The sequence below is a fragment of the Aedes albopictus genome, chromosome 2 (assembly GCF_035046485.1).
Source record: "Aedes albopictus strain Foshan chromosome 2, AalbF5, whole genome shotgun sequence".
NCBI lineage: Eukaryota > Metazoa > Arthropoda > Insecta > Diptera > Culicidae > Aedes > Aedes albopictus.
The window spans coordinates 511,466,492-511,494,283 of NC_085137.1; the positions used below are offsets into that span (position 1 = coordinate 511,466,492).

At 39.1% G+C, this 27,792-nt stretch overlaps 1 protein-coding gene and 1 long non-coding RNA gene across 2 annotated transcripts in view; one reads left to right on the forward strand and one right to left on the reverse strand.

The window, feature by feature from the left end:
- Nucleotides 1–27,792, forward strand: part of LOC134288741 (uncharacterized) — a 531,602-nt gene that overhangs the window by 97,992 nt on the left and 405,818 nt on the right. The gene's annotated exons all lie outside the window — the stretch shown is intronic.
- On the reverse strand, nucleotides 20,219–25,311 carry LOC109408631 (uncharacterized). The gene is made up of 3 exons (XR_009997359.1): nucleotides 24,640–25,311; nucleotides 24,205–24,545; nucleotides 20,219–20,444 (listed from the first exon to the last, which is right to left on the reverse strand). It is a non-coding gene; the product is annotated as an uncharacterized LOC109408631 (long non-coding RNA).

Sequence of the window (27,792 nt, forward strand, 5' to 3'; positions counted from 1 at the left end):
GTTTTCAACTTTACCAAGGTGCATAAATACAACAATATCGAAGGAAAGCTTTGAAATACCACTTAAATAATAAAAAGAAGCTTACATGTTACGAACAATGGATAATTGTGGTGAAAATGATACATGTCGTAGATGACTAAGGCCAGTAGTACACAGGGTCAAATATTTGACAAGGAAAGAACTCAAGAAACAACATCAGTTTGACACTAATGAAAATTCGATCGAGTCAAACAAGATGTTTGAGCAGGCGCAGTATCATAACGTCCGAGGCCATAATGTCCCAGGACTTTATGGCGCTTTTTTTCGGGGCATAACGTCCAAGCATACAAGTATGTCACGAAGTCTAAGGAAAGAAGGCACATAGGATATTATGGCGCACCCAAACTTTTGGACGTTATTTCGCAAAAAAACGCGACTTAACAACCGGGACAGTATGGCCTCGGACGTTGTGATCCGGCCCCGTTTGAGCATTGGTTTCTTTTTGGACAAATATTTGACCCTGTGTACTGTGTTAGTAACAGCTCAACTGCTCAGAACTCAAATGCGTAAGACTCATGTGCATAATTTTCGCATTAGGAGTCATCCATAAAGTACATCACGCTTAGCGGGGTAATAGAACAGATGAGCTGAATTTTAGTATGGTGAGAAGGTCAACTCTCCGTTTCTGCCATGAAATGATGCAAAAAGCGTGGGTATTATGATCCCTTGCCTAATTTGATGCTGTTTGAGCAAAACTTTGGGCAACAGTGTTGTTGTTTTCTCCATTTCTGGCAACATAAACAACATAGTTTTCCAAAGTTTTGCTCAAACAGCGTCAAATTAGGCAAGGAATCATAATACCCACGCTTTTTGCACCATTTCATTGCAGAAACGGAGAATCGACCATCTCACCATACAAACATTCAGCTCATTACTACAAATCTAGTACTACACCGAACGTGCCCCATAGAACAGATCGATGAAGTACTAGATTTGTAGTAATGAGCTGAATTTTAGTATGGTGAGAAGGTCAACTCTTCGTTTCTGCCATGAAATGGTGCAAAAAGCGTGGGTATTATGACTTGCCTAATTTGATGCTGTTTGAGCAAAACTTTGGGCAACAGTGTTGTTGTTTTCTCCATTTCTGGCAACATAAACAACATAGTTATCCAAAGTTTTGCTCAAACAGCGTCAAATTAGGCAAGGAATCATAATACCCACGCTTTTTGCACCATTTCATTGCAGAAACGGAGAATCGACCATCTCACCATACAAACATTCAGCTCATTACTACAAATCTAGTACTACACCGAACGTGCCCCATTACTGTAAGTGTGAATCTTGGTGTGGAAGGCAATGATTGAGCATAGGAAAACGAAGAAAACATCGTTCGTACTTTTACTTCGACAAAATCAAAATCGGTAATACATCTGTACTCAATGATTTTCCCCGAACAATGGGGCACGTTCGGTGTAGTACTAGATTTGTAGTAATGAGCTGAATTTTAGTATGGTGAGAAGGTCAATTATCCGTTTCTACAATAAAATGGTGTAAAAAGCGTGGGTATTATGATTCCTTGCCTAATTTGATGCTGTTTGGGCAAAACTTTGGATAACTATATTGTTTTGTTGCAAGACATGGAGAAAACAACACTGTTGCCCAAAGTTTTGCTCAAACAGCATCAAATTAGGCAAGGATTCATAATACCCACGCTTTTTACACCATTTTATTGTAGAAACGGATAATTGACCTTCTCACCATACTAAAATTCAGCTCATTACTGTAGTGTCTACCTAATGGTTGTGTGCATAGGATATCTACCTACATGAAATACTATTCATTACAGTACCTAAATGTCTAGGTATGATTCATTATGTCTACCTAAGGTAGTATAAATACGTGTGATCATTGAACCACACAGCAGAGACTGCACAAGCCTCGGACTTGTCAACATCTTTAATATTCTTCTTTTGAAGGATATAAAAATTACTACTAATCTAGTACTTCACCGATCTGTCCTATTGTGAAAACCAAGTGGATAGAGCACTTTGAAGATTTGTAGAAATGTACATGAACAATAGGACGCAATCAGTGAAGTACTAGATTGGAAGTAGTGAGCTGGATTTTTGTATGATGAGATGATGGATTCTCCATTTCTGCAATGAAATGATGAAAACAGCGAGGGTATTATGATTTATTATTATGAATAATACAAAAACCCAGTTACCCAAACTTTTGCTCAAACAGCATCAAATTAGGCAAGAAATCATGATACCCACGTTGTTTGCACCATTTCATTGCAGAAATGGAGAATTGATCATCTCACCATACAAAAATCCAGCACATTACTTTTATCTAGTGAATCCTTCATTGATTTAGCGAAGTTTCCTTGAGGAATTCTTTTCGGTATTTTTACAGTAAATCCATACGGGAATCTAATGTGTTTCTTACATGATTTCTTCAGTAGACTCTTCCGCGCTTCTTCCAGGACTGCCTTCCAAAATTCCTCCAGAGCTTCATTCCCGGATATCTCGTAAAATTCCATATTCTTACAGCCTGTAAGTTACAGGAATTCCATCCGGGATAAATCCAGGAATTGTTTCCAAGATTTTTCCAAGACATCCTTCCGGTGTTCCATGAATTCCTTTCAGGATTATTCCAGGAATTCTTCTTGAGATTCTTTAAGGAATTCATCCTAGCATTCCTCCACGAAGCCCACCCGGGATTCCTCCAGGAATTCCACCCGGAGTTCTTTCCAAGATTTATCAAAGACATTCTTCCGGGATTCCTTCTTGGATTCCTCTAAATGTTCCCTCCAAAATCCCATGATTTCCTTCCAGGATTGCAGGATTTTCTCCTTGGATTCTTCAAGGATTTCATCTCAAGATTCCCCAAGGAATTATTCTCGGGTTTCCTCCAGGAAGTCCTCCCGAGATTCCTTCAGGAATTCCTCCCGAGATTCTTCCAGGAATTCCTACCGGGGTTCCTCCGGAAACTCCACCCGGGACTCCTTCAGCAATTCTTTCCGAATTTCTTCAACAATTCCTTCCGGGATTCCTTCAGGAATTGCTTCGGGATACCTTCAGGAATTCCTTCAGGAATTGCTTCTGGGATTTCTTCAGTAATTGCTTCCAAGATTCCTTCAGGAATTGCTTCCGGGATTCCTTCAGGATTTTCTTCCGGGATTCCTCGCGGAATTCCTCAATAATGTCCAGGAATTTCTTTCGTTATTCTTCCAGATTTTTTTTCCGGGATTCCTCGAGGAAATCTTCACGGGATTTCTCGAGAAATTCTTCGCGGGGTTCTTTCAGGAATTCTTCACAGGATTTGTCCTGCGCAGGACATGGAATTGCTACAGGGATTTTTTCAGGAATTACAACGGATTCCTACGGAAATTCCTCCCGGGATTCCTTCCGATACTCCTCCAGGAATTCCTTCCGGGATTCTTTCAGGAATTCCTTCCGGGATTCTCTCAGGAATTCCTTCCGGGATTCTTTCAGGAATTCCTTCCGGGATTCTTCTAGAAAGTCCTCGTGGGATTTCTCGAGTGATAATATCCCTATGTACTGGTTCGAATTGAAACACGAGAAGTTTTTTCGTCAGAGAAAAGTGGAAGCGGCATCGAAGAAGTTCCTTCTTGTGGGAAAATTTACCGTTAACAAGTTGGAGAAAATGATGCGGTTGATACTGCTGCGTTTAGAAGAATTTTTAAACAACACTGAGGGGATGCAGTTTTTTTATCTGTCACGAATTTTCTCCTAAGCTTACATTAGTCTCGACGTCTTGTGTGGATTTCTTTTAATATTGCTAGATAGATAACAGGTATATATATTTCTAACACTAACATTCTAGCAGTGATCCAATTTACTGTTCAGCTCACCCTCATATGAAGACGGAGACAACGAAGATAGGGTTGACGATAAACGTGGTAAAGACGAAGTACATGATTACGGGTAAAGACAGAAGCATGCATTGTGGTGTTAGTGATTGATGATGTGGTGTTTAAAATTAGTAAGTTAGATTTTACGATAGTAAGCGCTGGAACGCTACAATTAACTCTATTTTTGTTTGGTAGGAAATTCTATGCACAACAACTTTGTCTAAGACAGCAAAATGATCCGATGCTCGTAACAAAAATATGTACTTTACATGTTATGTCGAAAAACATCAATTTTCTTATGGTGTTATATATTCCTTAACCTTCCGTTAGTCGCGCGGTTGGCCACTATATCCTGCACCACGCTGGTATTTCCGCCTGTACTCTCTAAAGTGCCCCATGTAGTATCCGCAGCATTATTCGCACATGTCAATTTCTTGATTTTGCTTTGGCTGACCAAGCCATGTGGGAAATTACACTGTTGAAAATGCTTTGACATCCATGTGCACAACAGAACACGTGCTCGATGAACAAATTGAGATTTGAAATTATGAAAAGAAATCCACGTACTCCGGTGAGACGTGGATTTCTTTTCATAATTTCAAATCTCAATTTGTTCATCGAGCACGTGTTCTGTTGTGCACATGGATGTCAAAGCATTTTCAACAGTGTAATTTCCCACATGGCTTGGTCAGCCAAAGCAAAATCAAGAAATTGACATTTGTAAGGTGCTACGGTCACCCTTACCGTATTCGGTCGGCCGAGGACCGACCCGTCGAGAGTCCGACTGCACACTAATTGCCATACCAATAAGTGATTGGGAGGCAGTGCCCGAAGCTCTCGACAATTAAAAATAACTTCCTCTCTCGCTTTGACATACATGTGCACAACAGACAATGTGTTAGATGTTCATCTAATCCCATCCGAAGGGGGTTTGGATTGTGAAAAGAAGATAACCATGTGCGATTGTGGAATCGAGTTCAGTTCTAGGCCTGCTGGCGACGGAGATAGTCGAGTGACTCCGTAGCTTGAAGGAATAGAAGCGCCCGTCTAGCGAATTGGGAGTCGTGAGTTCGTGTCTCACCGGAGTACGTGGATTTCTTTTCATAATTTCAAATCTCAATTTGTTCATCGAGCACGTGTTCTGTTGTGCACATGGATGTCAAAGCATTTTCAACAGTGTGATTATTCGCACAATCCGCAGTAAAACCCGACGGTTCAATCGTAACCTGACCGAAAAATCCGTTGATTCATATAAACGAACATCCGTCCGACGCAAAAATCGTTAACAAACTGACTCCCCAACTGTTCATGGCAATCACCATTCCGCTCGACCGACGCGAGTGCCGAACCCATGTTCAGCACCACCATGTACCTGTCTCACTCTATCACATCCCTCATTCGCATCCATTCCATTCATGCGTTGGTCATACCATTAACGGTTTCTGCTTTCTGACTCAAGCGAACGCACCCGAACCGAAGGCAGACTCGAACAAGCTTTCGTTTCGAAAGCACAACACAAAGCTTTCCCACAGGCTATGCGATGTTTATTTCGCAAGCAGTACACTGAACAAAACGCGCACAAAACTTATCATTGAAAGATAATTTCATATTATTATTTTTTTTCAACCACAAATCCAATTTAGTCAAATTAAATAGAAATTTTAGATTCCTTCTTCCTAACATTGATATGAATTAACTGTTCCTAAAATTTGGTTATTATAAATCTTTTTAACATAAAATCTGTGCTCACTACACCCCACACAATGCATACGTTTGCGTGTGCGTGACAGTAGTTTGACACATTTCCCATGGGAAAACTCAAAAAAACGCAAACCTCGACGGAACGGACGCTATGTGTTCCAGGCTTAAAGCGGGGACTTAAATTGGCAAACAGTTCCCTAGGTATTCCATGGTGCACTCACTGCTATACATACTGTCTGCACAAATGTTTGATGTGATTGGACATCGGTAAGCATACTATCGTTGAGTATATTTTCTTTCTAATCCATGTATATAAGATGCGCAAGTGCAATAGTGTGATTTGAATAAATATCTGCTGTATATAAACAAACAGAATGTCGCCCAAAATGCAAACAGTAATTGCAGAACCAATTAGTATGCATTATTTGATCGGATCATCGCAACTGTGGATGTTGAATTTTGAGATAGCACGTTATGTGAGCGAAGAACACGAAGCATTTGCTAAGTTGGTTGGATGTCTTTTTGTCACCAATGGCATATTGTTATTACATTTCTCAATTTTCGGCGTGAACAAGTTTGAACATTTTAAAATACCATTACGGAACGCGTTCGCAAATCTTCTTCAATATGTATATTATGGCTGAAGCGGTACACAACTACGATTGAGCGAATGCTACCAATGAAAAGCTTTTGAGAGCAATAAGCTTTTACGATACAGCTAAAAAGCTTTACCTGAGCATATTGAATTGATGCAAACGGTTTTGATTTCTGTCGATGCAGTGGATCATGTTTTCTAATAACTGATATTTTGTTGATAACTTCAACCGCAACTGTAGTGTTCCGTGCTAATTGACCTTCACGATTGAATTCATTGAATCACGCGTTCTAAAACTTACTTTTAGGTTTATTCCCCTCAATAAAATTTGCTTCATGGAAGAATATACTCCATCGGGTCGTGGTGAACGTTGTTTTCATCGATTGCTTGAAATTAAATCACAAAACCATGCCAAAACGATAGATACCGGATGGAAGCAATAACTGATCAAACACAATTGCTTTTAGATAATGTATAGCGCATTTAGTTTACCACTGGACTATCGCACTAGTTTTCACGAGTGCGAAAACGCTAATAAAAGTGCGCGATTGCATCAAATCAACTCGGTGTCTTCAGAGCACTTGTTCACCATAGATTGAAGAAATAGTGCGCCGAAGACATCAACCTGATTTGATGCAATCGCGCACTTTTATTTACGTTTTCGCACTTATGAAGTCGCAGTTCGCAGTCCAGTGGTGAACTAAATGCGGTATAAGTCAATATAATCAATATGCGGTCGACAGTGAAAAAAATACTTACTTGAATACTTGATGGGCCACATTTCGCTCCGTTGAATCTGTACCGAATGACGAATGCTGCTTCTCCACTGGACCCAATCCTGGGCCAATCGCTTCCAATTACTCTGGATGTTAGGTGCTCTAAGGTCACAAACAGCCATCGTGTGCGCGGCTTGCCGTGGTTCTCTACCGAATTAGATATATGTTCAGCTCCGGCATCCGTTCGACGTAACCAGTTCAACGCAGTCTATCGGGCTTCATTGACTTTACAATGTCCATCTCTTCATATACTTGATTTTACTTGTGATTCTCACCGCTGCAGATGCCATATTCTATTACAGTCATACCTCGATATTACGTAACTGTATTTTTATTTTCGTTACGTTATATCGATGCAAAACTTTTTTTTTCTAGAATTTTGTTTTGAATGTGAATTTTGAAAATAAAATTACCCTAAAAATTATGTTATTCAACCAAACGTAGGTTTCAGCCTTTCTTACATATTTTTGTTTTCATCATAGTATTCTATATATTTATAAAAATATGTAAATACATACATAAGTCATAATTCATCACATCTAACTATTTACACCAATATCGTATTGAACAAGATTCTTCTTCTTTATTTTATCTTATCAACCGTCAAACGTTTTTTGTTGATGTGATTTTAAGTAAGAAATCACCCCAGCAGGTGGCGCTGGGGTGTACATCATTCATACCGGAGTGGCAAATGCAAAATTTTCCATCTAATGATGTCTTTAAGAATTTCTTTTGCGATTCCTCTACAATACTGCTAAAGTGGTCGTATAACGCTAAACTGGGCAATAGGCTTGATTCCAGGAGAGGTGTAATATCATAAAGGCTATTCTGTAAATCATGCTTATTATTTTAATATCAAAAAGTTCAAAACATAAAAAAGTTACGTTTTATATCGAGGTATGACTGTATTTTGGAGTGGAGTCTCGTAGCCATGCGGTTAGGGTCACCATGCTTTTAATCGCACCATGCTGTGAAGGTCACCAAGGGTGAAGGTTCGGTTCCCGCTCCCGGCGATGAAACTTTTCGTGAGAATAGTTTCTTCTCCGTATCCACTGGTGCATGCTCCATGTGTCCTTTGTCTAGTGTAAAGTTTCGTTCAGTCTTGTACAGCCGAGGGATGGGAGAAAGGAACATTAGTTGGACATTAAATTCTACGGTGATCTACCCAAGTTACGGAAAACCTATAAATACTGTGTTATTAGCAGTGCAGATAAAACACAAAAAAAAGACTAATAAAAAAAAATATTAAATCCGGATCCTGCATGTTTCTGCGTTGAAAGTAATCGAGCAGAAAAATAGTAAGATCAAACACCATTCCAAGGGAGCATCCATTTAGTACGTCACGCAATATTTGGGAATTTTCGTGCAAAGGTAGCAGATTGAGAATGGCATATAAAGCTTTTGATGGAGTGCTGCGCATCGCTTCTGTAACAGCAATGGACGCATGACGTTGAATTTTCGCAAGCTTTGATTATGTGGTAGCCTCTTTTGTTTTTGGCTAGTACCAGATAAACGAAGCATACGTCACTTTTGGGCGTTTCATGGCAGTATAAATTCACATTATCATTTTTGGTTTGAAGTCCCACTTCCTGCCAATTGTTTTGGAGCATAACCAGAACGCACTTGTTGCCTTACCGATCACGGACTCAATTTGAGCATTCCAGTTAAGTTTGGCATCCAGAATCAAACCTAGGTATTTGACTCGATCACTAGGATGAATTTGTATTTTCCTTCAAGCCGAAAAGCTCTTAGGTTGATCTTCCTTCTCCTAGTGAAAGGGACAATTGCGACTTTTGATGGGTTGATGCTAAGGCCCTCCTTAATACACCATGAATGTGTATAGTTTAGGGCCCTTTGCATTCTCTCCGAAACATTTTCGTCATAATTTCCTCTCACTATATCGTCTGCAAAGCCCACAACTTCGAAACCTCTTTCCTTCAAGCTTCTTAGAAGATTGTCTACAACTAAGGACCACATTAGTGGTGAGAGGACTCCTCCTTGAGGGCAACCCTTCGTCGCACTTACTGTTATAGAAGAACTTCCCTCGTAGATGAATAAGGTTTTAAAATTAAGAAAAATGTATTGATTTTTTGATTTTATACGAAAGAGCACCTTTTTCTGAACCACCATGATTTTTTTCAGATTTTTAGAACTTCATTTTGGTACCCAAAATCGATTTCGAAGAGATTTTTCAAAATCACCTTTTGACAGCTGGCCAACTGCTTGACAGCTCCATCCAGTACAAAATGCGACGAGGGGTGATTCGACAAATCGCTCCCATACAAACTTCAAACTGATTTTTAAATAGGTTCCCGGGCACCAAAATTCATGAAAATTTGGATTTCGGCTCAGTTTTGCATGCAGATTCTGAATATGGAATTATCTCAACACCGCTAAAGAAGCCAATTGGAGGCATTATCAAAAGCTCCTTCTATGTCTAAGAAAGCGCATAGAGCTACTTCTTTAGCTGAAAACGTTTTTTCCACCTTTGTTACTAGCGAATGAAGTACCGTAACCGTTGACTTACCAGATTGATAAGCAAACTGTAAGTCAGATAGGGGATGCTCTTTTATGTAAGAAGAATTGATAAAATCCTTCAAAACTTTTTCCATAGTCTTCAACAAAACTGAAGAAAGACTAATTGGCCTGTATGCTTTGAGAAGCGTCTTGTCTCGCTTCCCCTTTTTTGGTATAAAGATAACTTTTACAAGTCTCCATTTTGATGGAACGTAATGCAATCTCAAACTAGCCTTGAACATCTCAATTAGTGATGGAACCAACACCGTTTCTCCGTTTAGAATAAGTGCTGGAAATATCCCATCAACTCCTGCAGATTTAAAAGTCTGAAAAGATCTAATTGCATTTTCCACTCTGGGCTTCGTGAAGATTTCATCAGCTGAATCTGAGGCGGTGTTTACTGCACGGAAAAACGAAAGTACCCAAAAGTGAGTTCATTCCACCCAACTTCGAGGTTGCGTGCGGGAAGCCAATTTTGAGTTGCTGGAGTCGATGTTTAGGTAGGTAGTTTGCATTTAGGCGTATACGCCCAAAGTACCTAAAGTCAAGGTTCTTTTTACTCAACCGTCAGTTAAAATTACTCAACTTTCGGTACTGTGCCACTTACTCAATTTTGGCTTCCCGCATCGAACTCTCAAAGTTGGGTTGTTTTGCTATTCACTCTTTGACAACAATAAAGAGAGCGAATGAAACAGGATGCAAAAAAGAACTCAAAAGTGAGTTTAAAAATACTCAAATTTGGGTTCTCTTGTTTTTCAGTGTGTACTGTTTGACTCCGTAGAGTTTATACTAGGACATCCTTCACCTTCCAGAGAATCCACACTTAGAACCGAACCTGGAAAATGGGTTTCCATAATTAAATCCAAAGTTCATTTGCATGATCTTTTACAAGCGTTTTTGTTTGTAGTCTTGCAACTACAGGAGTTTATGTTTTCGCATGTCAGCACCCAAAATTTTCTTCCGTTTGTTTCGCTCTATTTAACATTTTACGAGAAAATTTTCTAAGGCGATCCAGTTTAAAGTTCCACCATGGCACGTCTCTAGTAGAAGACGATTGTATGGTGGGACAACTGCTGTTAGGGTCGATTTCTTCACCCTGGCTTAAGCGTTAAACCAGGTTTAACTATATGGGTAAGCCTGGCTTACCGGTTAAGCCGAGGTGAAGAAATCGGCCCTTAAAGGAATTGATGATACTTTCATTTACCGTGTATGCACCAAACTTTGCGTAGTTAAGAAAAATCAAATTTCTAGTCGTTATAAAAATACAAACAAACAAAATATATCATGAACAACTTGCTCATACGATAGACTAATGATCCTTCTTTGAGTCTGCAATATAAAAAAAATCATAATATTCACCAAAAAATACTTAAAATAGAAAAATTATTTCATTGCCTTGTTCCTAACTTTGCGCACAAAATCTTCGATTGTTCCTAACTTTGCGCATGCTATGAATTGCTCAAAAAAGTAATCAAAAATGCTATTATTTAATGTTTGCCCATTAAACTAAAGTTATTCAGATCAGGTAGTTGTGAGATGGCGATTGGCCACCCTAATACAATCGCAGAACGTTACGCTCATCAACCCCTCGGCACGTTACGATTTGGTTGCTTGTCAACATGCGTGACAACCGCCATGCACAGTGGTGCCAACACACACACCGAAGCAGGGTCGCCAGGTCGTTTTTTGAAATATCTGGATGATTTAGGAAGTTTTGTCTGGAAAAGTCTGGATTGTGGGAAAAACCCTACAAATTCCGGGCAAAACCTTACAAATTCCGAGAAAAACCTTACAAATCCCGAAAACAAATGTCTGGATCTTCCAGATTTTTGCAAAATGAGACCTCAAAAATCTGGATAAATCCAGATAAATCTGGAAGGTTGGCAACGCTGCACCGAAGGGCACTTGATCCGGTGCAAGCAGGCAATCATCCTCTTTCGTATTTCGACCGTCGATCAGGTAAGTTGTGTGTGCTGGGCGATAGTTTGGAGACAGGAATCGATTTTACAAATGGCGAATCTTGCCGGGAACCGCATTTCAGTTGTTTCGAGATGCGGCATTTTCTGTTCTCTCTAATCTAAATTATCTACTTAATTAATCCCTGGTACCGAAACTGTCGCCCATCACATACAACGTTGTAATTAAATTAAATTAAATCAAAAGAAAGTGGAAGTGAAATTTCAAAGAAAAAAGTAAAGTGATTGAGCGGAAGAACAAAACCGGCGAAAAAAGTGTAGTGCGAGCTTTTCCCCATCGGCATCAACGCGTCGCGGTGCGGAAGCCGTACATAGGAACCGGACAATCAAGGTTAGTGATGCTGCCTGATCTGATAATTGTTTTTAGGAGCCGGACTTGCAAATTTTGCCGTTTATTTACTCATGCTGTGTGTAATTGAGGGATAATCAGGATAACTGTGTGTGTTTCGTACGGGTCATCTTCCGGAAGCATTCTGGAATGCCACGGGGCACCAGGAAAGGAAATTTCACAATGTGAAAGCTTCCAAATCCAGTGCAACTGTGTATGTTTCCTGAATGTTCTCTGGCGTAGCCTGGCGAATGTCACGGTGTCACTGCACTAAGAAAAATCCGCATCTAGTTTCCATGTGCCCACACATAGAATTTTACTATCAAGCTTAGCACTCGAAAAATAAATGCATCGCACATAAATTCAAATTACGCATTTAGAATATAAATGCCGCTGCACATATATTCCATCCGACTATTAGATTTTATGTGCAACCTTGCATGGAGAACGTTTATGTGCGCGCATATAGATTGTAATAATGGAGTGAGATGGATTTTTGCCAATAAATATGTGCGGATTTTTTTGAGTGTGGTGTTAGTTGAGCGTAATTTCGGGATCGTTCGGGTAATCAGGGCAACTGTGTGTGTTTCGTACGGGTCATCTTTCGGAAGCATTCTGGAATGCCACGGGGCACCAGGAAAGGAAATTTCACAATGTGAAAGCTTCCAAATCCAGTGCAACTGTGTATGTTTCCTGAATGTTCTCTGGCGTAGCCTGGCGAATGTCACGGTGTCACTGGTGTTAGTTGAGCGCGATTTCGGGATCGTTCGGGTAATCAGGGCAACTGTGTGTGTTTCGTACGGGTCATCTTTCGGAAGCATTCTGGAATGCCACGGGGCACCAGGAAAGGAAATTTCACAATGTGAAAGCTTCCAAATCCAGTGCAACTGTGTATGTTTCCTGAATGTTCTCTGGCGTAGCCTGGCGAATGTCACGGTGTCACTGGTGTTAGTTGAGCACGATTTCGGTATCGTTCGGGTAATCAGGGCAACTGTGTGTGTTTCGTACGGGTCATCTTCCGGAAGCATTCTGGAATGCCACGGGGCACCAGGAAAGGAAATTTCACAATGTGAAAGCTTCCAAATCCAGTGCAACTGTGTATGTTTCCTGAATGTTCTCTGGCGTAGCCTGGCGAATGTCACGGTGTCACTGGTGTTAGTTGAGCACGATTTCGGTATCGTTCGGGTAATCAGGGCAACTGTGTGTGTTTCGTACGGGTCATCTTCCGGAAGCATTCTGGAATGCCACGGGGCACCAGGAAAGGAAATTTCACAATGTGAAAGCTTCCAAATCCAGTGCAACTGTGTATGTTTCGGGGCCCGTGGCGTAGTTGGTCACACGTTCGCTTCATATGCGGATGGTCATGGGTTTGATTCCCAGCCCCGGCACTTGCAATTTTTCGTCAGTTGCTCTTCACCGAGAGCGGCTGACACTGACCCTCTTCTGAGCCCCATGGCTCAAACGGACCCGGATACCTGAACATCGGCGAATTGCTACTCATAATGGACCCCCAATCGGACTTGAAAGGAACAACGGCCACCTATCATCCTTGTGCTCATCATTCTACCATGTAGAGTAGAAAAGTGAAAGCAGCAGAAAGGCAGTTCGATAAAGTATAATCTAGACTGTACAATACTGTAGGTACAGCTGTCAATGAACTACCTGCATCGGCTTCCGACACATTTCACCGTGAGAGGCGCTTCAAGCATTGTTTCAACCCTATCGGAAACAAATGGAAACTATCCAATGTTCCATCAAACTCCAACAGATGGCGACTCCATAACGTACACAAGTTTACAGTGAGTGTACCAAATTAGGAAGATAGCATTAAATTAATGTTTGCTTCTGATTGAACTTAAAATAATAAATTTAAAACACCTTTAGACAGCTTTAGACACACTGTTTTACAATTTTATTTTATATTTATTTTTTTTTTAAATAAAGAGCATAAAATCAGGCCAAACATTTCAATAGGTCCTATCTGCATTTGAGAGGCTCTCTTTGTTTACTTTCTCTTTCAATTATTGCAATGTAATGGTTCACTTTTCAACTATTTTTGCAGTGCAAATCAAAAGACGATTGTTTTGACCATCGTTCAATGCAAGGAGACAATCAAAATACAAATAAACAGCTGAGATATTAACGAAAGAGAGGGTAACCAAAGAGAGCCTCTCTTCTGCAGATAGGACCTTTAGACATGTTTGGCCTGAAATATGTTGATTGAACTAACTCTGAAATAACTTAATATTCGATTCTGTGCCGAAAGTGTAGCAGTACGGTACAGCTGTTGTTAGGAAATTTTTGACAGGTCGTTTGCGCTGGCAGATCAACACCAGCACCATCGCCGGCGTCAACAACAGCAGTAGCAAAACAACGTATAAATCGTATAAATAAAAAAAAATCGTATAAATAATATAGGTAAATAGTAAAATTGTAGCATACTTAATTATGTTTGAGTTCGCAGGTGATTATACTAATAAATTATAATGATTTCAGATGTTTGTTGTGTAAAGACCGGAGAAAAGTGGTGCGGTGCCTTCCGGTGGATGTGAAAAAGAATGTTTTTACCGCTGGGGATGTAAACGCGCACGGAGTGTTCAAGGTGCTTGGCAATGTTGTCTTGAAGAAAGCCAGCAGTCTGTAGTTAAAAATGTAGGTAAGTCTAGTGTTATCGACCAAACAAAAACTCTCCTAACAAAATTACTATTTAGATAGTGTATCCTGAACTACGAACTGGGCGAACAGATGCCATGGCGAAAGAAAAGGAAGCTGATTGTGTGCCAAGGAAGCAACGAGACGGTACTTTCCGATTCCGAAGACTTTGTTTAAGTTGACCGAGCGGCACGAAATTGTGGCGGGTACTTTCGGAAGAATGATCGGCGTTGTGAGCAAGAGCACCGTCGCCGGAGGCAACTCATTGGAGCTGTGATCTGCACGTTTCCAGCTCATCTATACGGATAACATCTTGTTTCACAAATTTGGCTACGGGGGACCTAGCTAATCAACCGGGGCTTCTAACGTCATGTGAAACGCCTGGCACACGTCCTGGCCCATCTGCCTTTCGATCCGGACGTACTGCGCTCGATCAATTTCCACTAAGAAGTTCGACAACTCATTCCGGACGAATGCTGGTAGTCCGACCGCAAGCGGAAGCAAATGGCCCTTATTATGAGTGTCACTTCACGGTGAAAATCGATCACGGTGACACATTGCGAATCCACGGTGAAAAAGTTGTGGGTTAATCAAAGGGGAATCACTTTCACCGTCCTTATTACCGGTGTCACTTTTTGGTTTTCACCGTGAAGTGACACTCGTAATCAGGCCCAATGATTGGGCTGCTTCTGGGCAAGATGAGCACCCTTCAGTTTTATAACGTTTCGTCTAAGTAACATCACAATTCGTTGAAATGAAGTGCATTCGATTATTTTCCTAGATAAAATGTGTTTTAAATCAACAGAAATAAACATTATTGGCAAATTAATGTAAAGTGTATAAATTTTGAGTTTTTAATATATGTAAAAGAAGATTGTTATGACACAAACATTTTTTCCTAATTTCTTTATGTGCCAGTTATCCTAACAGCTTATACAAATTTTTACATTACACGCTAGGAAAAATGCTCAAAAAATTTGCCCTAATATATTTGACGTTTTTCCAAGATGAGCACCCTTTATTATAATATATAAAATTATATTAGATTCTACCCTCTGGAAAGGGGGTCTCCCACACAGGTGAAGTTGCGGGGGACATTTTTTAGGGAGCTGTATGACGTTTGCCGGGACAGCTAGTATAACAGAAATGGTACAATTCAACCCATGAATACTCTGAATCATTTTTTACATTCCCCTATCGTTGAAACATTTTCGCATTATGTCGAAGGCCTTCGATTCGGGGATCCACTTTGCAGGTGACGATCATATAAGGAACACATCCTCATTTTTGTTACGATTGAACGTGAATCTTTAGCATATTCGATGCCAGCAAAAATAAACGGACTGCGCATCCGAACGAACCACATACGTTTAAGTATTGCGTTTCTATGCACAATAAGAGGACTTGGTGAACCAGGTTTGATCATTTCTTAATCAGCTTTTTCAAACTTTTATTATGAAAATGTGATTCAAATGATAGTTGAGTAATGCGTCACCTCGCAACGTATGAAGACTTAGTGAACCAGGTATGAACATTTCTTAATAAGTGTAAGAATCACTTATAAACTATTTCAAAGTTTAATTATGAAAATGTGATTCAAATGATAGTTGAGTAATGCGTCACCTCGCAACGTATGAAGACTTAGTGAACCAGGTATGAACATTTCTTATTCAGTGTAAGAATCACCTATGAACTATTTCAAAGTTTTGTTATACAAATGTAATTCAAATGATAGTTAAATTATGCGTCACCTCGCAACGTATGAAGACTTAGTGAATCAGGTATGAACATTTCTTAATCAGTGTAAGAATCACTTATAAACTATTTCAAAGTTTAATTATGAAAATGTGATTCAAATGATAGTTGAGTAATGCGTCACCTCGCAACGTATGAAGACTTAGTGAACCAGGTTTGAACATTTCTTAATCAGTGTTAGAATCACTTATAAACTATTTCAAAGTTTATTTATGAAAATGTGATTCAAATGATAGTTGAGTAATGCGTCACCTCGCAACGTATGAAGACTTAGTGAACCAGGTATGAACATTTCTTAATCAGTGTAAGAATCACTTATAAACTATTTCAAAGTTTAATTATGAAAATGTGATTCAAATGATAGTTGAGTAATGCGTCACCTCGCAACGTATGAAGACTTAGTGAACCAGGTATGAACATTTCTTATTCAGTGTAAGAATCACTTATAAACTATTTCAAAGTTTAATTATGAAAATGTGATTCAAATGATAGTTGAGTAATGCGTCACCTCGCAACGTATGAAGACTTAGTGAACCAGGTATGAACATTTCTTAATAAGTGTTAGAATCAACTATGAACTATTTCAAAGTTTAATTATGAAAATGTGATTCAAATGATCGTTGAGTAATGCGTCACCTCGCAACGTATGAAGACTTAGTGAACCAGGTATGAACATTTCTTAATAAGTGTAAGAATCACTTATAAACTATTTCAAAGTTTAATTATGAAAATGTGATTCAAATGATAGTTGAGTAATGCGTCACCTCGCAACGTATGAAGACTTAGTGAACCAGGTATGAACATTTTTCATTCAGTGTAAGAATCACCTATGAACTATTTCAAAGTTTTGTTATACAAATGTAATTCAAATGATAGTTAAATTATGCGTCACCTCGCAACGTATGAAGACTTAGTGAATCAGGTATGAACATTTCTTAATCAGTGTAAGAATCACTTATAAACTATTTCAAAGTTTAATTATGAAAATGTGATTCAAATGATACTTGAGTAATGCGTCACCTCGCAACGTATGAAGACTTAGTGAACCAGGTATGAACATTTCTTAATCAGTGTGAGAATCACTTATAAACTATTTCAAAGTTTATTTATGAAAATGTGATTCAAATGATAGTTGAGTAATGCGTCACCTCGCAACGTATGAAGACTTAGTGAACCAGGTATGAACATTTCTTAATCAGTGTAAGAATCACTTATAAACTATTTCAAAGTTTAATTATGAAAATGTGATTCAAATGATAGTTGAGTAATGCGTCACCTCGCAACGTATGAAGACTTAGTGAACCAGGTATGAACATTTCTTAATAAGTGTTAGAATCAACTATGAACTATTTCAAAGTTTAATTATGAAAATGTGATTCAAATGATCGTTGAGTAATGCGTCACCTCGCAACGTATGAAGACTTAGTGAACCAGGTATGAACATTTCTTAATAAGTGTAAGAATCACTTATAAACTATTTCAAAGTTTAATTATGAAAATGTGATTCAAATGATAGTTGAGTAATGCGTCACCTCGCAACGTATGAAGACTTAGTGAACCAGGTATGAACATTTCTTAATCAGTGTGAGAATCACTTATAAACTATTTCAAAGTTTATTTATGAAAATGTGATTCAAATGATAGTTGAGTAATGCGTCACCTCGCAACGTATGAAGACTTAGTGAACCAGGTATGAACATTTCTTAATCAGTGTAAGAATCACTTATAAACTATTTCAAAGTTTAATTATGAAAATGTGATTCAAATGATAGTTGAGTAATGCGTCACCTCGCAACGTATGAAGACTTAGTGAACCAGGTATGAACATTTCTTAATCAGTGTAAGAATCACTTATAAACTATTTCAAAGTTTATTTATGAAAATGTGATTCAAATGATAGTTGAGTAATGCGTCACCTCGCAACGTATGAAGACTAAGTGAACCAGGTATGAACATTTCTTAATAAGTGTAAGAATAACTTATAAACTATTTCAAAGTTTAATTATGAAAATTTGATTCAAATGATAGTTGAGTAATGCGTCACCTCGCAACGTATGAAGACTTAGTGAACCAGGTATGAACATTTTTCATTCAGTGTAAGAATCACCTATGAACTATTTCAAAGTTTTGTTATACAAATGTAATTAAAATGATAGTTAAATTATGCGTCACCTCGCAACGTATGAAGACTTAGTGAATCAGGTATGAACATTTCTTAATCAGTGTAAGAATCACTTATAAACTATTTCAAAGTTTAATTATGAAAATGTGATTCAAATGATAGTTGAGTAATGCGTCACCTCGCAACGTATGAAGACTTAGTGAATCAGGTATGAACATTTCTTAATCAGTGTAAGAATCACTTATAAACTATTTCAAAGTTTAATTATGAAAATGTGATTCAAATGATAGTTGAGTAATGCGTCACCTCGCAACGTATGAAGACTTAGTGAACCAGGTATGAACATTTCTTAATCAGTGTAAGAATCACTTATAAACTATTTCAAAGTTTATTTATGAAAATGTGATTCAAATGATAGTTGAGTAATGCGTCACCTCGCAACGTATGAAGACTTAGTGAACCAGGTATGAACATTTCTTAATCAGTGTAAGAATCACTTATAAACTATTTCAAAGTTTAATTATGAAAATGTGATTCAAATGATAGTTGAGTAATGCGTCACCTCGCAACGTATGAAGACTTAGTGAACCAGGTATGAACATTTCTTAATAAGTGTAAGAATCACTTATAAACTTTTCAAAGTTTAATTATGAAAATGTGATTCAAATGATAGTTGAGTAATGCGTCACCTCGCAACGTATGAAGACTTAGTGAACCAGGTATGAACATTTCTTAATAAGTGTAAGAATCACTTATAAACTATTTCAAAGTTTAATTATGAAAATGTGATTCAAATGATAGTTGAGTAATGCAACACCTCGCAACGTATGAAGACTTAGTGAACCAGGTATGAACATTTCTTAATCAGTGTGAGAATCACTTATAAACTATTTCAAAATTTATTTATGAAAATGTGATTCAAATGATACTTGAGTAATGCGGCACCTCGCAACGTATGAAGACTTAGTGAACCAGGTATGAACATTTCTTAATAAGTGTAAGAATCACTTATAAACTATTTCAAAGTTTAATTATGAAAATGTGATTCAAATGATAGTTGAGTAATGCGTCACCTCGCAACGTATGAAGACTTAGTGAACCAGGTATGAACATTTCTTAATAAGTGTAAGAATCACTTATAAACTATTTCAAAGTTTAATTATGAAAATGTGATTCAAATGATAGTTGCGTAATGCGTCACCTCGCAACGTATGAAGACTTAGTGAACCAGGTATGAACATTTCTTATTCAGTGTAAGAATCACTTATAAACTATTTCAAAGTTTAATTATGAAAATGTGATTCAAATGATAGTTGAGTAATGCGTCACCTCGCAACGTATGAAGACTTAGTGAACCAGGTATGAACATTTCTTAATCAGTGTAAGAATCAACTATGAACTATTTCAAAGTTTAATTATGAAAATGTGATTCAAATGATAGTTAAGCAATGCGTCACTATGCTCTATAGGAGGACTTGGTGAACCAGGTTTGGTCATTTCAGCTTGAACGAAGAAAATACTTATACACTATTTTAAAGTTTTACTATAAAGCATGTGATTCAAACAAATAGAAAAGTAATACGTCACCTCGTAACTTAAGAAGACTTAGTGAACCAGGATTGATTATTTCTCATCAAAATTTAATGTATGAATCACTTATAAACCCTTTCAAAGAATATTATTTGAACAATTGATTAGTAATGCATCACAAAGCAACAGGACATGATGAACTTGATGACCAAGATCAATAATTATTATTACCTATTTCAAAGCCTTATGACAAAGTGCATGATTTCAAAAATAGATATGTAGTAAGTTATCTCGTTTCTTTCACACAAATAAAATTAAATGCACGAATCACCTATGAACTATTCCCAAAGTAGAAATGGCTATAATGTTTATAAACTATAGAGAACTCACTCCCAGATTTTCGGATATTTTTTAAGTCCAGCAGAACTCCCCCCACCCCCATAAGATACGTTTTATTACTTTTATGCATATATAAATTATTAATGTAAAAAAGAAAACCTTTCCAACTTATCTAATGCGGACGGTGACCAGGCTGGAGAGGTCTGTGATGGTGTTCGCTTGTGAGTTCGACATGTAGGTGGTTTGGTAACCGGAACGATAAATCTTGAACATAATCATGAATGTCGGAAGAAACTGCAAGAAATTGAAGAAAAAGAATGAATGTTAACCATGTTAACCCTCTTTCCATGGTTTTTCTAGAGCAACATCGTTTTTTGGCGAACTCGGGAATTAGATGAACATGATGAAATATTTTTTTTTCATATGACTGTAACCTCATAAGATATACCCAACTACTAACTACTTGCACAGACAAACAGACGTAACACTCTGACAATTCCCATCGTACATCGATTTAACGATCTATTTGAAAAGTTGATAATTTGCCAACTGACCACCCGTGGCGCTCGCATCGTTTCTGTTCGAGTTTGACGTTTGCCCATTATCGCCACCTATGTACTTCATGGTTGGCCAAACACAGTCCTTTTAGCATTGGGCGAATATGTTTCCGTCACTATGATTTCAATCGAATAATGTTCGAGATGTAACGTCTGTTTGTCTGTGCTACTTGTTTCAATAGTGGAACTAATAAACAATCAAAAACATATTGATTAACAACAAAAATAAATCATTGTTTTTTTTTTCTTTGCAATAATTTTTGTTCAAGCATTTTTTTTTCGGAAACCCTTTTTTGGCATAGAAATAGTCGTAGCGAAGGAAAGGGTTAAAGCGGGAGCGTATTCCCAAGCGTATTCCCTACTTTCCAACACAGACATCTAGCCAAGTATCCCAGAATTACTGAAGGAATTCTTGAAGAAACTCCTAAAAGAATGCCGTTAGGAGCTTCTGAAGGTATCATAGAAGAAATTCATGAAGGAATCCCTTGAGAAACTCGTGAAAGAATCCTGAAAAACACTCCTGAAGGAATCCTTGAATGAACACCTGATGAGGAATTCCTTGAGGAATTCCTGAAGGAACTAAGGAAATATCTGAAGGAATTCCTAATTGAAGGAACTCCTGGACGGATCCTGAAGGAATTCGCGAAAGTACCCCTGAAAGAACCCTGCGAATACTCCTCAAGAATAGTTTAAAAGAATTTCTGGAGGAGCCCATGAAGAAACTCCTGAACGAATCCTTTAAAAACTTCTGGAACCCCTGAACAAACTCCCGAAGGAACTCATGAATGAATAACTCAAAGAATCCCTGAAGAAACCCCGAAAAAAAAACCCTGAAGGAACTCTTGGAGGATTTCTTAGGAAGCTTCAGGAGAGGGTATCATCGAAACTACTCCTGGAAGAATGCCTTGAAAAATCTGAAGGAATTCCTGGAAGAACTCTTGAATGAATTTCAGGAGTAATCTTTGAAAAAGTCACTAACATAACTCTTAGAATCTCTGAAGAAACTCTACAAAGAAATTCTGTATGAATTTCTGAATGAAAGAATCCCTGAAGAAACTCGTGGTTGAATTTCTGAATGAATCCCTTAAAGAACTCCTGAAGGAATCTCCAAAGGAACTCCAGGAAAAATCCCTGAAAAACTCTTGAAATTTCTGAAGAAATTGCTGAAGGAACCCCTGAGGAAATCTCTGAAGAAATCCTTGAAGGGAACTCCTAAAGAAATCACTTAAGGAACATCTGGTGGATCCCTTCAAGGCACTCCTGAAAGAATAGCATGATCATGCTGACGGTGACGAGTTCGATTTCCAGTCGTCTAGGAACTTTTCAAAATGGAGAAGTAGAAGTCCTTGACTTGTTTGGGCACAAAGAAGCTTTGTGCCTGTCACACGATATACAATAGCAAAATGGCCATTTGCAGAGGAAACTCTCAGTTAATAACTGTGGAAATGTTCCTAGATCCACAGCTGAGATGCAGGCTTTGTCCCAGTTAGGACGTTACGTTGTTAAGAAGAGAAAGAGAGAGAAGCGTTTGAAGAAGTTGTTGTAGGAACTTCTGATTCGGTGGACGCATAAATGTCACATGTGCCAAAACAGACAATCGAGAAAAGTTCGTCCAAAGTTCGAAAAAGTAAATTGTATCAACTATGAAGCATACATGCCGAATCGTGTTCTAACATCAACCAATTTTGAATTTGAGCACCAATTTTTGTTTTAGAGCTATTTTAAAATTTAATAGGATTTCCAATGAAGTGTGACGTTTATGCGTCCACTTTTCAGAATGTGACGAATCGGCGTTGCATTTTTTCAACAATTTTCTATTTTTATTTCCCTATATGATAGTACACCATGATACATGGTCATGGGCTGCAAAAACTCAATATTGCCAAAAATGCACATGTGTGATACACAAATTATGTCACGCAAAAATCGACCTTTTTCAAACCCTCCTCCCCCCTATGTCACACTTTTCGTATGGGACCTCAATATATTTTGTAAGGGTTGTCACGCTCTGCGAAAACCACCCCCCCCCTCCCCCCTAAAAGCGTGACGTAATTTGTGTACGGCCCCTGTGACAATTATGCTTCCACCGGCAGTGAAGGAATCCTAAAAAAACGCTATTCCTAAATGAGTCCCTGACTGAACTCCAGGAAGAATCCCTGACAGAACTCTTGAAAGAGTTTCTGCAGGACTTCTAAATAATTCCTGAAGAAATCACAAAAGAAACTTCCGAAGGTATCCCTCAAAAAAATTTTGAAAAAAATCTGAAATAATCCCTGACGCAACTCTTGAAGAGGAACTTCTGGAAGAACCTTGAAGGAATCCACGAGGGAACTCCGGTAGGGTTCTTTGAAGAAGCTCCTGAACGAATCCCTGAAAGAACACCTGAAAGAATACACGAAGATACTTCTGAAAAAATCCTCTAGGAGGCGATCCTCCGGGACATCTCCTGAAGGAAATCCTGAGGAATCCCTGAAGGAAAACCTGGGGGAATCCCTGGAGGAACTCGTGAGGAAACACTGAAGAAGTTTCTGCAAGAAACTCTGAAGGGGATCCTTCAGGAATTCCCTTAGGAGTTCCTTCTGCAGGATCTACGAAGGAACCTAAAGGAGCCCCTGAAGGGACTATTGAAGGAACTCCGGTAACATTTTCTGAAGAAACCCCTGAGGTAATCCATTAGGGAACTCCTGGATGAATCTTTAAGGGATCCTTAAGGCATGATCTCCCAAAGAAATTCCCAAAGAAACAATTAAGAAACTCGTGAAGAAGCTCCAAAAGTAATCTATGAAGGAAATCCAGGATTCCTTGAAGGAACTCCTGAGAGAATCCCTGGAGAAACTCCTGCATGAATCGAAAAATCAACCGAAAATAAACTGGATGAATCTCCGAAAGAAATCCTAAAGCAATTCTGGAAGAACTCTAGAACATGTGGTGAAATTTGTCAAATTTGGGCTGAAGAAATCCCTGAAAAAAAAACCTGTGAGATTCCATAAAGAAACTCCTGAAGGAATCCCTGAAGCAACTTCTGGATGAATCGCTAAAGAAACTCATGAAGGAATTCCTGAAGGAACTCCAGAAAGAAATATTGAAGGATCCTAGAAGGAATCTCTGAAAGTCAGGAGGAAAAGGATTCAAAAAAATGGAATCCACTTCCTTATCATATTCCTACCTTGTTGCTGCTGTTCCACTGCTCTGAACCTATGCCTTCATCCACTACAATCCTATTGACACTAATAAATATTAACAGTTAAGTTAAGTTACTTATCACCTTTCTTGAACTGAACGCCATTTCTTTCGATCGACCCAGAGGAGCGCATTCACGGACCGGCTGTAAAAACTGTAGTTCAAATGGGTTCGTTGCATTACTTTACTAGAGAGTTACAGACAGAAATCAGGAAGCGGAATAGTTTCCAGAAGCAAGGTAATATGCAGCCAAACGCTGCTCGACGCCTGAAATCACTTCTTCCAGTTTGAGTAAAACGGATTCCTACGTAACTTACGGAGGAATATATGTGGTGGCAGATCTTATTTAGTTTGAAGTTCAGTTTCGGAAAGATATGCCGGTTGCTGCATTTGGTCGTCCCTTTTCCACTGGACGATGTCTTGTTTAAGAAGAGCTTCTCCAGGTGAATCTCTGCATATCGATGCGACAAATGAGGCGGCTTTGAACATTCAATAACACTAGGTTGTGGTTTCAGACTTCCGTTCTTAATTTCAGGAGGCGCTGATGTTTGATCTAACCTCTTTCTGCAATCAGCGTAAAGGTGCGCGTACCAACCAACCCTGCATGAGTGACCACCGTCACCAGAACAATGCGCTCCAACATGAAAATCAGCTCCTCCTGCAAAACGGAGAAAGCTCTTTAGTAGACCGTCTTTTTCGTTCTTCAAATACAAAATAATTAGGCCTATAAAGTCAATAATGTAGGTACAAACCTGAGATTTAGCTCCAGCAAAAACCACGATGCATTGCCCTCGACAGGAGAAACATGAAATGTTTTCCCCCGGGAATTTTCTCCGCGGACGACGAAGATTTTGTTGCCCGGTGAAGACATAGTGTTCCGGAAGCATCGTTTCACTTTTCTCACGTAAAATCTACCTGTAATATTGTTTGTAGGATAAATTTTTACTTTTGTTTCAAATTTTCACTCTTCTGCTGCCATTCCGGTTCGTCTTCGAGTTTTTTTTTTTTTTTCATTGACAGATGGGTAAGAATCCATGTATATTCGCGACTACGAAGTTGTCGAATGTGCGTGAAGGTTTACGTGAGAAAAAACGGGAGGGAAATTTTTTTGGCTTTTTTTTTCACGCACATTCTGACAGTTCCTTACGAGGTTTTTCATTAGAGCGACAAAGAGTTGGAATCTCTTTTACCTTCGTAGTCGCGAAAAGTCATCATGCCCGAGATCATGCCCATGTATAAGCAAACGAAGAGCACCATATCGAGGCAGAAGTTTTCGGTCGAAGAAATGTATGGAGATTTTAACATTTTTTCAAATATTTCAAATATTTTGAACTTTGGGCAAAAAATATTTGGTAACGCAGATAGCTATTATTATTATCTACAACCTGTACCAAATATTTTTTTCAAAAAAAAGTTCAATTAGTCAAAAAATGATTTTTTATTAATTTCTTCATACATTTAAAATGCGAAAAACTTCTGCTCACTAGCGCCATCTGTTGCAATTTCCGCCAAAGCGGGTAATCCATTGAAATCGCTCACGTAGTGCCCTAGTGGACAATAGAGCTGTAAATTAGGTTAAGTGATTAAGAATAAAAAAAAAAAAAAAACTGTATGTTTCCTGAATGTTCTCTGGCGTAGCCTGGCGAATGTCACGGTGTCCCTGGTGTTAGTTGAGCGCGATTTCGGGATCGTTCGGGTAATCAGTGCAACTGTGTGTTTCCTGTAGGTTCTCTGGTGTAGACTGGCAAATGTCACAGTGTCACTGGTGCTTTGTCTTACCTAAATTTCATGCGATGTCATGCGAGTGGGATAATTTGTCTGATTACATCGTTTCGTATGCCTATACAGACGCAGTCTTAGGTTATGGATATACACATTTTTCTGTAAGACACGACTCATTTAATTTATATACACCTGATATGTTGACCACTCATTACATCTTAAATGGGATCTACTATCGCCGCAAATTAGAATAGGTGCATGAACTTTGCTCGTTTGGAAGGGTTATAATATCCCCTTCCTCGTTTCAATATTTTTTGTTGCAGTTTGAAAAAAAAAATCAAACAATGGCTGAGGGTCGGTATGTTCGTGCTCCAAACGATACTACAGAGGACCAACTCAGGATCGGGGGAGAGACTCCCGAAGCGTGCGCGTTTGAGACTGTGGAAGACGACGCAAATGAGGAGGAATCTGGAGAAAGTTTTGATACTCCGGCACACACAGTAAACAACGCCGTGGATGTTGACGTTCCCGGACGAATTGGACGTCTGGAACGAGCGTTCGTCGATCTGACACAAGCCATTCTGGACAATCACCGTGAAATGGAAAAGCGTGCTGCTCATACACAGCCCGACGGAAACAACGGAAGTCCTTGGATCGTGCCCAGCACGACCAGCCCCATGGTTGGCAACCATGAGCCGACTGTCAGTATCCGGTGGGACCACATCAAGCCGTTTCCCAGCAACGTTCCAGCCAGAGAAATGTGGGAAACATGGCACCGATACCTGGAGACATTCGAAATTGCGGCAACATTCAGTAACGCCAATGACCCTGCCCGTCGCACACAGTTGCTCTTCCTTGCCATGGGAGAATCAATGCAGGCGGTTGTACGGGCGGCTGGTTTGCAGCCTAACCTAGTGGATCCTGGATGTTACGCCAAGTTTGTGGATGACATAAGCAATTACCTGAAAACCATGACAGACAGTTCCGCTGAGCATGAGGCTTTCCTGAGCATGCAACAGCAAAAAGGGGAGTCCGTGGTGAGCTTCCATGGAAGGCTAATGCAAAAGGTCCGCTCTTGTGGCTACCACCCAGACGACCAGAATAGATTTGTGCGAACGCAGCTGCTGAAAGGCATGCTAAATCAGGAGGTAGCAAAGGCAGCTCGAACTTATGGACATGAAATTGCAACCATCATCCAGGCCGCTACTCGTAATGAGAGCAACGAGAAGGAAGGTGATGAGAATCCCGTCAACCCTGACATATTTGCGGTCAACCGAATCATCTCACAGTAGTGTGCCCTTGATTGATCTTTGTTGAAGTGCTTTGTCCTACGAGGGAGGGGGAACGGAGGCCTCCGGAGTTCTTAATTTCATCTGCGGTTCGTACTAGGCACCTACCGTGTGAACAATCAAAACTGCATGAGGGGTTGTTTCCTGTGGCTAAAGATTAAAGGTAAAAGCTTCCTGATAAATGAAGTGACCGTTACGGATAGGAACAATAAGGGGTCATTTAAATATGACGTCCATCTTTCGGGGGAGAGGCTGGGGTTGTCTGAAAAAGTGTGATATGCCATGTATTAGGTATACCATGAAGCGTGACGGGGTGGCACAGGGGAAGAGGGGTTCTAAAAATCTAAAAAAATGGTGAACGTCATATTTGAATTGTCCCTATCATTGACCGCCGGATAATCTAAATGAAGGACTGTTCACAAATCACGTCTCATTGTAGACAGATGGAGAGTGCCGTAGTGCTACGGTTCATACAATTTTCTCTAACTTCTATACAAAATCTGCTACATGGTGGAGAGGCAGACCTGAAATTAACAGTACCGGTGTTACATAATATATAAATGGTTCATAAGTCATGAATTCACGTTCAACGTGCATTTACTGAAAGTGCGCAAAAATTAGGAACACAGTGCAAATAATGGTTCCAAACATTGCGCACCACTATTTACTAATTAAATTGAAAAATTTATTACAAACTGTGATTGGTATTACTAGAATATCACCTTTTTTGTCAATTAACTGCAAAATTAATCATCGTTGCACAGTTTTATCGAGGAAAATGTTGATTTTTAGTAGAGTTACTTCTTGGCAACCGTGTTAAGGCGAGGCTAATTTTGACATTTTTGTGTATTTTTTGTTTATTATTCAACATAAACAAAGATTTTATGGCAATTA